At 49.9% G+C, this 11,837-nt stretch overlaps 1 long non-coding RNA gene across 1 annotated transcript; it reads left to right on the plus strand.

Annotated features, from left to right (window-relative positions):
• Positions 1–3,133: 3,133 nt before the first annotated feature.
• Positions 3,134–7,307, plus strand: LOC104863896. Its single transcript, XR_780713.1, has 3 exons — positions 3,134–3,595; positions 5,420–5,552; positions 6,797–7,307. It is a non-coding gene; the product is annotated as an uncharacterized LOC104863896 (long non-coding RNA).
• The last annotated feature ends 4,530 nt before the right edge of the window (positions 7,308–11,837 follow it).

Raw genomic sequence — 11,837 nt, forward strand, 5'->3', positions numbered from 1 at the left:
CTGGGGTTTGAGTCCAGGGCCTTCCCACTGGGCTGCATGCCTAGCCCTTTTTATTCTTTTCTGTTTTGAGGCAGGTCATGCAGGTCATGCTAAGTCCCGGTGTGGGCTTGAGCTCTTGATTCTCCTGCTTCAGCCTCTGAGGGTTATGGGATTACAAGTGTGGTCCCCATGCCTGGCTTGTTTCCCTTTTCCTCTCCCTCCCGCCATTTCTCTATCTTGCCCAGGCTCCCGCCTTTGGGTCCAAGGAGCAGGATGACGGGCACACACCGCCACCGCGCCAACCCACGCTCTGTCACTAGAGGTCTACACGTCCTCTGCTTTTCGCCTGTCACACCCAGGGGAGGGGGCCTGAGCCTGGGCCTGCCATCCGAGCCTGTGCTCCCAGGAGTCACCCTTAGCAGGTTGTCGTGCCTGCCGCGTCATGGATGAAGGGTGTTTATAGTTCCCGGCGTCATGCAGGAAGTGGGGTGAATCGGCCCTACCTCTCTACCCTCCTCTGTCAGTGAAGCAGGAGCTTTTGCAATGACATGCAGACCCCCAACAAGGCTAAAGGTCAGCCATGTGAGTTCCTGGCTGCAAAGGACACAGGCAAAAGACCTGAGACGCTTGGGTTTCTAATCTCGGCTGCTGTGAGACAGGCAAGAAGGGCTGGGTAAGGTGATCCATCAGCCCAGTCTGAGAACCCACCTCATGCTTATCTTGATAGACTCTTGTGTTACCATTTACATGGCAAAAGATCCCCATTTTAGCTTTAGAGAACCTCCTAGGGCAGAGGTTCACAATTTCTCAAATTGTGACTCAGGGTCTTCCTGGTTTGGACTCTCAGGGAATCTAGCTGATGCCTCTAGGCGGGCATGGTGATGCATACCTGTAATTCTTTGCACTCAAGAGGCTCAGGCAGGAGGATCACAAAGAGTTTGAGGCCATCCTGGGGTACACAGCGTGTTCAAGAACAGCCTGAACTATGTATCAAGACTCTGTCTTAAAATATATCAGATATATCTGGAAGATCGAAGATCTCTCATCTTCAGTCCTTGAAAGTCCATGACCTAGAGCACCTGGGTCCCAAGTCTGAGCTCCTGGGAGAGGGCCTCCCTCAGCATGTTGTGTGTCTGTGTCTGTGTGCTGCACACCCTCACCCCTTTTGGTTGAGGACGCAGTAGGAGGCCATGGGCTTGTGGGTGCAGCACAATGTAGTACCTGGAGCAAATTCAGAATTTCCAAGACAGGAAGAAATGCACTTAAAAAAAAAAATGTTCCTGTAATTAGCTCAGCTTCATTTACAGATGCTGCTTTAAATTTTTTTTCTTTAAAAGTAAGTACCATTATTCTTTAGAGAGCCTCTCTCTGAATGGGACAAAGAGATGGAAGGGGCGGGGGGCTGGAAATAATAAAGGTGTGGTCTATCCCCTACCAGCACCGCACAAGGAGCGTGATCACTATGGACTGCAGACATGGACTAGTAAGCAGTTTTAAATGCAGTCCCAATTTTAACGGACTTCTTTGTTTTAGGCTGATCTGTCCTCCCTTACAAGAAGCTCGTAGAAAGGTTTTGCTGGTGCTCCTGAAAGCCTGGGCCAGGACAGGACATGACCCCAGAACTCAGAGCTCGGTACACAGCGGGCTCCTCAGCCCGCTCAGCCGTGTCTCCTGCGGGCTTCGCGGTGCGGACCTCGAACCTCGCTTCACCAGACAGACCAGAAGCTGGGGGGGGGTGCCAGGCTTGTCGCGCTGCCCTTTATTCACAGCGCAGTCTGCCTCACGCTTTTCGCTTCCTTGTCCTCTCTGCTGGTGATTTCAGGGCTCCTGGGTCTGACCTGCTTCTGCAGGAGGAACAAGGGCCTGACATCCTCTAACGTGGGCTTGGTGGGGCTTCATGGAGTAAGCCGCCGTAATCAGCACCGAGCCCAGCCTCTGCACAAGCGCGGGAAGGCAGGCCTGTCGTTCGGACCACTCCTTAAAGCTCGATGTCACCATTGCTCCGCGAGGGTGATTTGAACCACGTCAAGAACTGGGCGGGGAGCTGCATTTCGACCTCCAAGGAGGACTGCGTGAATCCAAGTTCCACCTCTAGGCAAGGGACAATCTCTTTGAGCCTTCGTTTTCTTAAAACAAAACAAACAAGAAACAAACCCTGTAGACGTATGCGTTCATCCGCCTGGCAGAGAGCAGCCAGTAACGGGCAGTAGGGATCGCTGTCACTGACTCTGAGCGGGTCCCGGACTTTCCAACACAGGTCAGAGACCTGCGCGCTGGTGCGAGCAGCGCCGGTCACTTCTCACCCCCTGCGGGCCGCTGGCTTCCGGGCGGGTTGGCCAGAGCAGGAGGAGGATTCCCTGATCATTGGGTCAGAATCAGTGCCTGCCGGGCCATGCGAGCATCAGGGAAAACACCCGAGGGCACCTTGCTTCCTTTCTTTCTCCCAGAAGGAAGCATTGTAACTGCACCCATCGAAAGATATAACCGGCGAAGGGGATTCTATGTAGAGCCCATGAGCGCAGGTCTGGAAGTGAGCGCAGGTCTGGAAACCAGGTTTCTCACGCTGCAGCCTCTGCTTGCTTCTGCCAGGTTTTCGGTGGCCACGGAGAACTTCGGGCTCTTCCTGAGCCAACCCTCGTGTGTGGTAAAAATATCGTAAGAGTTATTTAAGATCTAATTTCATGAAAATCACCTTTTCACGGGGTCAAGCTTTGTTTCTGGCTTGGTGAGGCTCATTTGGCCATGCTGCGCCAGGGGAGCACTTACCCGTCTGCCATGTGGGGCCTGGTCCCCCCGCCTGTGTTCCCAGCTCTCTCCAGGCTGCTGCGCCCCTTGGCCCCTTGGCCGTCCCAAGCCACCCCCAGCTCACGCGCAGCGTTTGGCCCTTTCCCGATCGACCGACTCCTTGGCGAACCTGCCACCCACCTCTCCCTTCACAGGAGGGCCCCACGCGCAGCTCACTTCCGCTGCCGCTGCAAGGTCAGTACGAGCTGCTGGTCCCTCCCCGCGGTCCTCCCATGTCACACAGAACGTCCTTCGGAACGACTCAATGTCATCGCGTCATGGTCCTCCCCGATGCCATCCCTTGCTCTCCTGTTATAATTTATCCATTTATTTTGAGACTGGGTCTCGCTGTGTCTCCCAGGCTGGCCCGGAGCTCACGGTGATCCTCCTGCCTCAGCCTCCCCAGTGCTGCGGTTAGAAGCCTGCGCCACACGCCAGACTCCCATGGTAATTTACATGGAGTCCAAACTCCAGTCAGGCCTTTCCTCTAAACTCTCGACTCCCTGGAGCTTTCTTGTCTTTCCTCGCCACTCCTCGGGCTGAGACTCTGCAGGGGCAGACACCCCCACCCCCGCTCTGCGCCCTTGCCCAGCGCACAGCCTAGAAGCATCGCTGGGAATCTTACTCCTTCCTCTCCCGCGCTCCCTTCCCTTTTATGGCTCTCCGCCGAGTCATCACGAAGAAGACGGAAGTCTCTTCTCTTCCCCTCCGGTTCCGGCGCCCGTGTTCTCGCTGGACCACGGAGCTCTCAGGGACCCTCTGCGCCTCACCACACACCCACCGAACGAAGACTGTGACGCAGCTGCTGAGCGTGAAAGTCGGTGGAACCCAGGTGGTCGTCAGATTTCAAAATTCACGCTTTCTTTCACTGCTTCACCTTCTTCATTCCCAGGCTCACCTCTTGTGACTGAGCATCTTCGAGTTTGTCTCTCTCCTACGTGCTTTCTGCCAAGTGCTCGCCTTCACACAGCCACTGCTCCCCAGAGGTCTTTGGGGCTGGGGCTGGGGGAGGGGTTACGGGGACCTGCACCCAGGGCCTTCAGCCTGAGCTACATCCCCAGCTCTATTTTTATTTTTTATTTTGAAACAGGGTCTTTTGCTAAGTTGCCCAGGCTAGGCTCCAACCTGTGATCCTCCTGCCTCAGCCTCCCAGAGCCCTTAGATTTCTACTTTTTGGCTAACACTAATGGTAATAAATTGACTAATCTTCGGTGTTATTTTCCTTCTTATGTTTGAGACACTTTTTTTTTTCAGTACTGAAAGTAAATGCAGAGAGTGAGCACTGAACTATACTTCCAGCCCCTTTTAATTTTTTATTTGGAGAGAGGGTCTGGATCTTGTTAAATTGCCTGGGCTGGGCTCAAATTTGTGATCCTCCTGCCTCAGCCTCCCAGAGTGCTGGGATTACAGGTGTACACCACCATACCTGGCTATAATTTTTAATCAAATACAACAAAATTGATGTAGTTGTTTTTTGTTTGTTTTCTGGTTTTTTTTGTTTTGTTTTGTTTTGTTTTTTGGTACCAAGAAGTTGCTGTGTCACTGAGTTACATTCCTGGCCCTGTAACTGGTATTATTAATGGAAGTTTTTCTCTGAGATTTTAGTAGACACAAATAATAGTATTTAGTAGTTTACCTTCCTTAATCAATTTCCTTGTGACTCTCTCTAGAGTAGCAATATCAACTGGTATATTTGCTCCCCCACTCTGCACAAAGTAGTTTTTCATTTTTCTATTTAAATTTATATGAAGCATCAACTTACAGACTTAGACCCTTTTTGAAAGTGTGGGTAGGGAGAAAAGTTAGCAGTGCAAATCAGAAGTGAATGAATGTATGGGGGCTGTTTTAGCCATCAAGTGCGGTCATTGCTTGTTTGAGACAGGGTCTCACTGTGTGGTTCAGGCCGGCCTTGCACTCACTCACTGTAGGCCTAAGCTGGCCTTGAACTTGAAGTTGGGGCCATCCTCCCCTCAGCTTCCCAAGGGCTGGGCTCTCAGGTGTAAGCTTTCACATCTGCTAAGTGCCGTCACTGAGCGTCTTCAAGGCAGAGGTTAGGAAAGAGAGCAGTGCTTATGCTCAGTCTCGGTCGCCTAGAGGCGAGTGTTCCTGCGGGGCCTCAGGGACCGGACCGCTGTGTTTTGACGTCTCCTCGGTAGGAAGGCTCTGAACCCACAGAACTCCTCTGCTCATCCTTCAGCTTCCCTTCCCCGCGAGTCCTGCTCCACCACCAGGACACCTGGGGGTCCCCGTGGCCTCTGCTGCCTGCCGCCAGCCTGTCCTGCCCTGGCGGGCGAGGGGGGGTGGCGTGCTGCCCTCCGCTGTCCCCGCGCCCTTTTCCCGCCCGTCCTCTCTTGTTTCGTGCACGCTTGCGCACATCCTGCTCGCGCTGGGGAGGGCGGGGCTGCGCAGAAGGCTGCTTTCCTTCCACTTCCCTTTCCTCCCTTCCCGCCACCTCTCCATGCCCTTCCCAGTTGCCACAGATCTGTCTCGGTTTCCTGTTCCTCTGTTTTCCTCTTTATTTATATCACGTAACATATTGTCTCAAGGTCCGTCCATTTTCCTATAAATGGCTCAATGTCGTTCTTTATGGCAGAGCCGTGCTCCATTGTGTGTGAACACCGCATTTTTTTGTCCGTCCACTGCTGATCCCCCACAGGGCTTTGTGAAAATCAGATAGTCCTTCTCATCAGCGGCTATGACGTGTTCGGCCCCCACCCCCGCCAAGTACCGGTGAGCTGCTGAAGTGACTTTGGCACAGGTGGCCCTCCCAACTGAACATCATGCCTAAGGTACTGGCACAGGGTGTTGGGTTATACACAGGAAAGCACAAGAGCGTGGGCAGGTCCCTGATTCGGTTCTGAAGAAAACACAATAGTAATTTAAAATTGACCTAAGTGCAATTTTAATGACTCAAAACTGTTTCAAACACATTACGCTCAGGGAAGCTTTTCTTTCTTCTTAAAAGTAGTTAAATCAAGCATAAACCCAACACAAATATTTAAGAACTTTTGTTCATATCAAACTGCAACTTGCAGGACCCTCCTGCCTCAGCTTCCCAAGTGCTGGGATAACAGGTGCGAGTTACCACTCCCAGCTTAGCATGCTTTTTGTGGCATGCTATAGTGTGCATAATTCCTTATGCTTGTGAATACTGCTTGGGGAAGGGTGGTTGGCTCAGGTACAGAGCTTGCTTAGTATGCACATTGCCCTGGGCTCAGTTCCTGGCACAAAAGCAATTCATTGGAAACGTGATATGTGATGGATGTGTACTATTTGATCAGATGCTCTTTGTGATTTCACTGGTGACCCTCAATGCTAGTTTGGTTGTTTCTTTTTTGTTATGTTAAAAACAAAGCATGAAGTGTTCTTGACAGAGGGGCCAGGGATATACCTCAGTGGCACAGTGCCTGCCTGGCAACTGTAAGTTCCTGAGTTTGATGCCAGGTACCACACACACACACACAAGTTCTTGATAGAGCCAGGCGTGGTGGTGCACACCTGTAATTCCATCACTTGGGAGGCTGAGACAGGTGGGTCACTGTGAGTCTGAGGCCAGCCTGAGCTATATAGTGAGGCCCTGTTCTCAAAAAACCCATTTTTTCCCCTTGAGTTTGAAACTTAATTTCCTGGCCCGGCAGAACAAGGATTTCTGTGAAGACCAAGGGTAGGAGCTGGTGCTGGACAGGTCAGTCCGCTCAGGGCTGGGAGCTTTTAGGGTTTGGGTGCCCATCCTCCAGGGCCAGCTGTGTCCTTTCTTTCTGACCACAGGTGGCCTGGTAGGAACAGCAGAGCTGAGGATTAGGGGATGAGGATTAAAGTGTCTCCTCGAATTTCTTCAACACTTGGCCTCCTGTTCCTATTGGAAAACTGGCTTCTTGCTACCCCTAGAATCAGTCCTTATCTGGTTCTATAGTTTGGAGACTTGAGATGATCCTCCTGCCTCAGCCTCCCAAATTCTGGGATTATAGGCATGCGCCACTGTATCAGGCAATGTGTGTCTACAATTCTTGTGTTGAATTTAACAAATGTGCAGGAAGAAGATTTGTGAAGGGTACCTAAGCATAATGAGAAGCCCCACCATGCAGATGACAGGAGCTGGAAATGACAAAGACGCCCGTCAAGTGGAAAAACGACAGCTTCACCTAACTTTCCCATTGTCTCGAGGCTGAGGCAGCAGCAGAAATAGCAGCAGTCCTGGAAGCAGAGTCACAGCCTGACTCTCACCTGCCACACTCTCGCACCCACAGGAAGTCACAGCCGGGGCCGTCATCTTACAGGACAAAGGACACCGACATGAATGAGTGTGAAGTGTAAAGATCTCCACAAATCGTCCTAAGTCATGCAGTCAGCCAGGCTGGTGCCAAAACTGCTTGTGACACACACACACACACACACGCACACATACACACACACACCGTCGCACAGATTTCCTTGGCCATCTGGCTCCCTTGGTTCCTGAGGATGACACAACATTTCTTTCGCCCAGTGGGGTCCTGAAATTAGCCTAGGGGACAGGAACCCTTCCCAAAAAGGGCCTGGTGGTGGACCTTTCAAGGCTTCTTTCTTTTTTCTTCTTCTTCTTTTTTTTTTGTACCAGGGATCAAACTCAGAAACTTGGGCTTGTGAGGCAGATGGTAGAACCACTGAGCTAAATCCCCCGCCCTCAAGGCTTCCTTCTGATGTGACTTGATGACTGTATTTTGGACGTGATCTGAGTCTACTTTATTCACAGAAAAAAAAATAATAATAGGGACTTTGAGAGGCGATGTTATTCACTTTGCTTTTCCATTTTTCATACAAACAAAACTTTTTCTTCTTATATGCAGCACAACAGGCTTAAATGTCCTGCCTGGCTCACAGGCCCTCCTGTTAAAGATAAAAATTACATGGGTGATATTCTTTAGCTAGTTTTTATTGTTGTTTTATTTTATTTATTTATTTTTTTCTTTTAGACGGTCTCACTTTGTAGTTGAGACCACCCTGGAACTCACTATGTAGCCCAGGCTGGTCTCAACTCACAGTGATCCTCCTGCCTCAGCCTCCCGAGTGCTGGGATTACAGATGTGGGCCACCAGGCCTGGCTGTTTTTGTTTGTTTGTTTGTTTTGAGACAGGGTCTTGTGATGTAATTCAGGCTGGGCTTGAACTCACTATGTAGCCCAGGCTTGAACTTGCATCCATCCTCCTGCCTCAGCCTCCTGAGCCCTGGGACTACAGGCATGCACCCAGCTTCCTTCCTATCCATAGCAACCACTTTTTAAAAACTTACATTTTCCCTTCTATTTTAGAATAGTTTCCACCAAATGCTAACTATGGACAGAAGCTGAAGGTTTGGACATTTTCTTTAAAAAGAACACTAAGTGTGCAGAAGATCAGCTTGAAACTGCACCAAGCAGGCTTGGGCTACTTCCTATTGCTTTGGCTTAGGAATGTGGCTATTGATTAAGAATATGGGTCACTCCCAGGTCTAAGTGCGGATTCCTAACTGACCTCTCAGGTGGTGTTCGGAGACAGACTTCCCTATGCCAATGGTCACCACCGAGATCTCAGTGCTGGAGGAGGCTGTGAGGTCCCCGCAGCTGAGGGAGTGTGACTCTGTGCAGGAGTAGACAGCAGCTGAGATCATGCGGGTGGCTCGTTAGCCAGGACCAGCAAGATAGCACAGGTGCCTTGCTCACTGTGACTCGGCCTTCAGGAGGGTCCGAGGCTACCCCTCTTCACAGCCTGGCTCAGTTCTGATCCTCCTTACCACCCGCCTTTGCACCCCCTTGCTGTGCTGTATAATTATCAATTCTGACGGGTCCAGAGCCGTGGTCTCAGCCAGGGCGGAGCTCAGATCAGGTGGTCTTTAGCCAGGAGAGAGCTAACGATCTGTTCCTGGTCCCCCGAGTAATAAACTGTCATTCATTCTTTAGTCCCTATTTCTTGTTCTTTGTATATTATTTTTTCACCCCCCACTGTCCCCTCACATCAGGCTACCAAAGTGTTAAAGGGTTGCCTTTTCCTCGCTCTGCGTCTTTCTGGGATCTTTCGTACACTAGGAAAGATGGATTCCACATCTGGGACAGCAGCATCTAATATGTTTCTGATACCTGAGTCCTCGCAGAGTCATTTTCGGGACGACTTCCCTCCTCTCCTTTAAGAACTTCACCTAGGAAGGCCTTGCTTTGCCCAGCTATGTACTGAAAGTCATTGTTAGCAGAAATGTGTGAAATTAGGCAGCCACACGCTTTGACAATTTAAACACTTTCATTTATTTATTTGCAACATCAGGATTCAAACATTGCTTTAGGAGATAAGAATTACTGCAGGTGTCATCCCCAAAGAGTTAAAGACATCGTATTACCGAGACCCATGCACACCCTGTTTATAGGGGCACAATTCATAACAGTTAAATCTTGGCAGTGGCCTCTGTGTCCATCAACAGAGGAATGGATAAAGAAAAGGGGACATTTGCATACAATGGAGTACTACTCTGCCCGGAAGAAGGATAGACTTGAGTTACTTGTAGGGAAATGGATGCACCTTGAGACTATAATGTAAGTGAAATAAACCAGACACAAGCTTAGTATTGTATGGCTTCTCTTATTTGAGGAGCCCAAATTATAAACAAATTAGAGGACAAAATAAAAGGTAGATAACAAGAAGTAGAGAGACAGATGTTTTTTCAGATAGGAAAGGGATCCTGTGTCACAGGAGACCAGGCACAGTTGGAGCCCATGCTCTCCCCAGTGAGAGTGTTTGAGCTTTCATTTCATCCCTGTCTTCAGAAAGACCCAAGCCCGAGTGACAATGATATTTTAAAGCCAAGTGGCACAGGACTATCAATATTATCATGCCCAGTGTGAGTGTGTGTGTGTGTGAGTGTGTGTGTGTGAGTGTGAGTGTGTGTGACATGTCCAGATGAAAACTCTGACAGACATTGAGTTGGGTGATTCACAAACCACCTCTAATCCTCTTCTTCCTTCACTGCCTCTGTTTCCAAGTCCAACCTTTCTTGGAGTAGCAGAGTGGTCAGATCTTACCAAAGAGACAGAAGTAAAAATTTGTTGGGGAGTTTTGGAAAGCTTTGCTTTTATCACTAAAGAAGACACATATCTTCCTTTTCTGTGGATATAGACCTGACAGTTGGAGCTTCGGCAGCTCTCTTGTAATCATGAGGGAAAGGCCAAGTCCAGGAAATCACAGAGACATTGGCCTTGCCATTATTGGGTAACAGAGACAACTCCAGAAACCACTCCAAGCAACTTCCTGATGTGGGAAAGTAAGTAAAACCATGTTTGTTTTCAGCACTGTCTTTAGATTCTCTGTTCCTGGGATCTTGCAGCTGAGCAAATACAAAAGCAGTTTAAAACATTACTGAGCTGCCCACACCTCATTCCAGAGACCATGTGTGGGCTTGGCAATATCAGAAATAAACACTGATTATATGTTAATAGAGAGTGACTTAATTATTTGACAATTTTTAGAATTATTAAGGGAAAACCCCATTTTATAATTTCAGTCCCATTTGTACGGATTCACTGGAAATACTCAATTTATTTTTCTTTTAATTTTAGGATGCCACAGATTTCACAAAGCCACAACAATTTGAAAATGGCTCTTGGTAGGCAAGGTGGCACATACTTGCGGTCCCAGCACTTGGGGGGCTGAGACAGGAGGATCACCTCGAGTTTGAGGTCAGCTTGGGATACATAGTGAGTTCAAGGCCAGCCATGCACCGTGAGCCTTTCCTCTGTGAGTCGCCTGGCCCCGTTGACTTGAAGGTCAGGGTGCCCTGGTCCTCCGCAATGCTGTGAAACCGACCAAGAGCTGTGAGAAGCGGTGGGAAGGCCCTGGGGAGGGGAGGAGCCGAGGTGGGCTCCTACTTTGCCATGAGCTAGGCACGGGCAGGTTAGATAAGCCTGATGGGCTGGTGTGGGCCTTTGTGAAAAGCTCCATCCATACACTCTCCACCCCCAACGCCTCAGCTGCGTGCTTGGGAGCACAAGACCACATTTCCCCGAGTTTATCAAGGGACTGGGGCCATTCCCCACATCAGCAGTGACCACAGGGCCTTGGAGCTTGGTGGACCAGATGGAGCCTGCTAAGTGAGAGAGCCATGGGGAATAAGGGTTTTAAGGTAACGAAGTACCAAAATGTGAGCCAGCATAACACATTGGAAAAAGCAAACAAACACCTCATGGAAATGCAAGTGGAACAAATCTAAAGATGGCAAAAAGGGTCTCGAAGAAGAAACATCTATAACCGAGGACAGCAGCAAAAGCCCTGTGCAGTGTGGTCAGCCATGATCACAGGGCTTGGGGCAGCCCAGTGTGGTGAGAGGGGCCTGGGTCCCCTGCACAACACCATGAGCAGGCAAATGAGCAACCATCATGGTTCACTCACAATAAATAGACTCAGGAACTGTCTTTAAGGGCCTGGCCTAATCATAAGCCAATGTCCTGGATAATCCCAGAGAGACGGAGCTCTGTGCTGCCATGCCGACCATTCTGTGGGAGACCACAATCCATCCCTGCTAACTTTGCTCCAGAGACCTCAGCTCGACCACCTCCCCGGGAGCTCTGTCCTTACGCTAGTGTGGCTGGTGGGGTCCATGCACAGCCGGAACCACGACAACCCCGACCCAAAATAAATGAACGAAAACCCCAAGCCACGTTTTGAAGTCCTTGTCCCTGTGCCTGCACGTGACCTTATTTGGAGACAGGGTCTTTGAAATCTGAGATGGTTGGCCTGTTAAGGGAGTGGTTTCAATGCAGCACAAGTGTCCCATGTGCTCCTGTGCTGCCTGCTCTGGGAGGCAAACTAAATGAATGCGTGAGACTCGGAAACAAACTTACAGGAAACTCCAAATGCTCACAGAGCCCACCCAAAGCAGCTCACCCAGGCTTCTGAGCTGTACTTGCTCGTGTCTGTGTGGAAACCCCCCTGCCGGCCTCAGAAACCTTTCCTGCACAGCTCTGCTGCAGGCAAATCTGGTCAAGGTGAGTCACAAAACTTACTGCCATATCACATTTATGAGTTTCTTTTCTCTTCTTTTTGAGAAAAGTCTCATTACGCAGTTCAGGCTGGCCT

The sequence above is a fragment of the Fukomys damarensis genome, unplaced genomic scaffold, assembly GCF_012274545.1.
Source record: "Fukomys damarensis isolate Sample0158 unplaced genomic scaffold, DMR_v1.0_HiC HiC_scaffold_14, whole genome shotgun sequence".
NCBI lineage: Eukaryota > Metazoa > Chordata > Mammalia > Rodentia > Bathyergidae > Fukomys > Fukomys damarensis.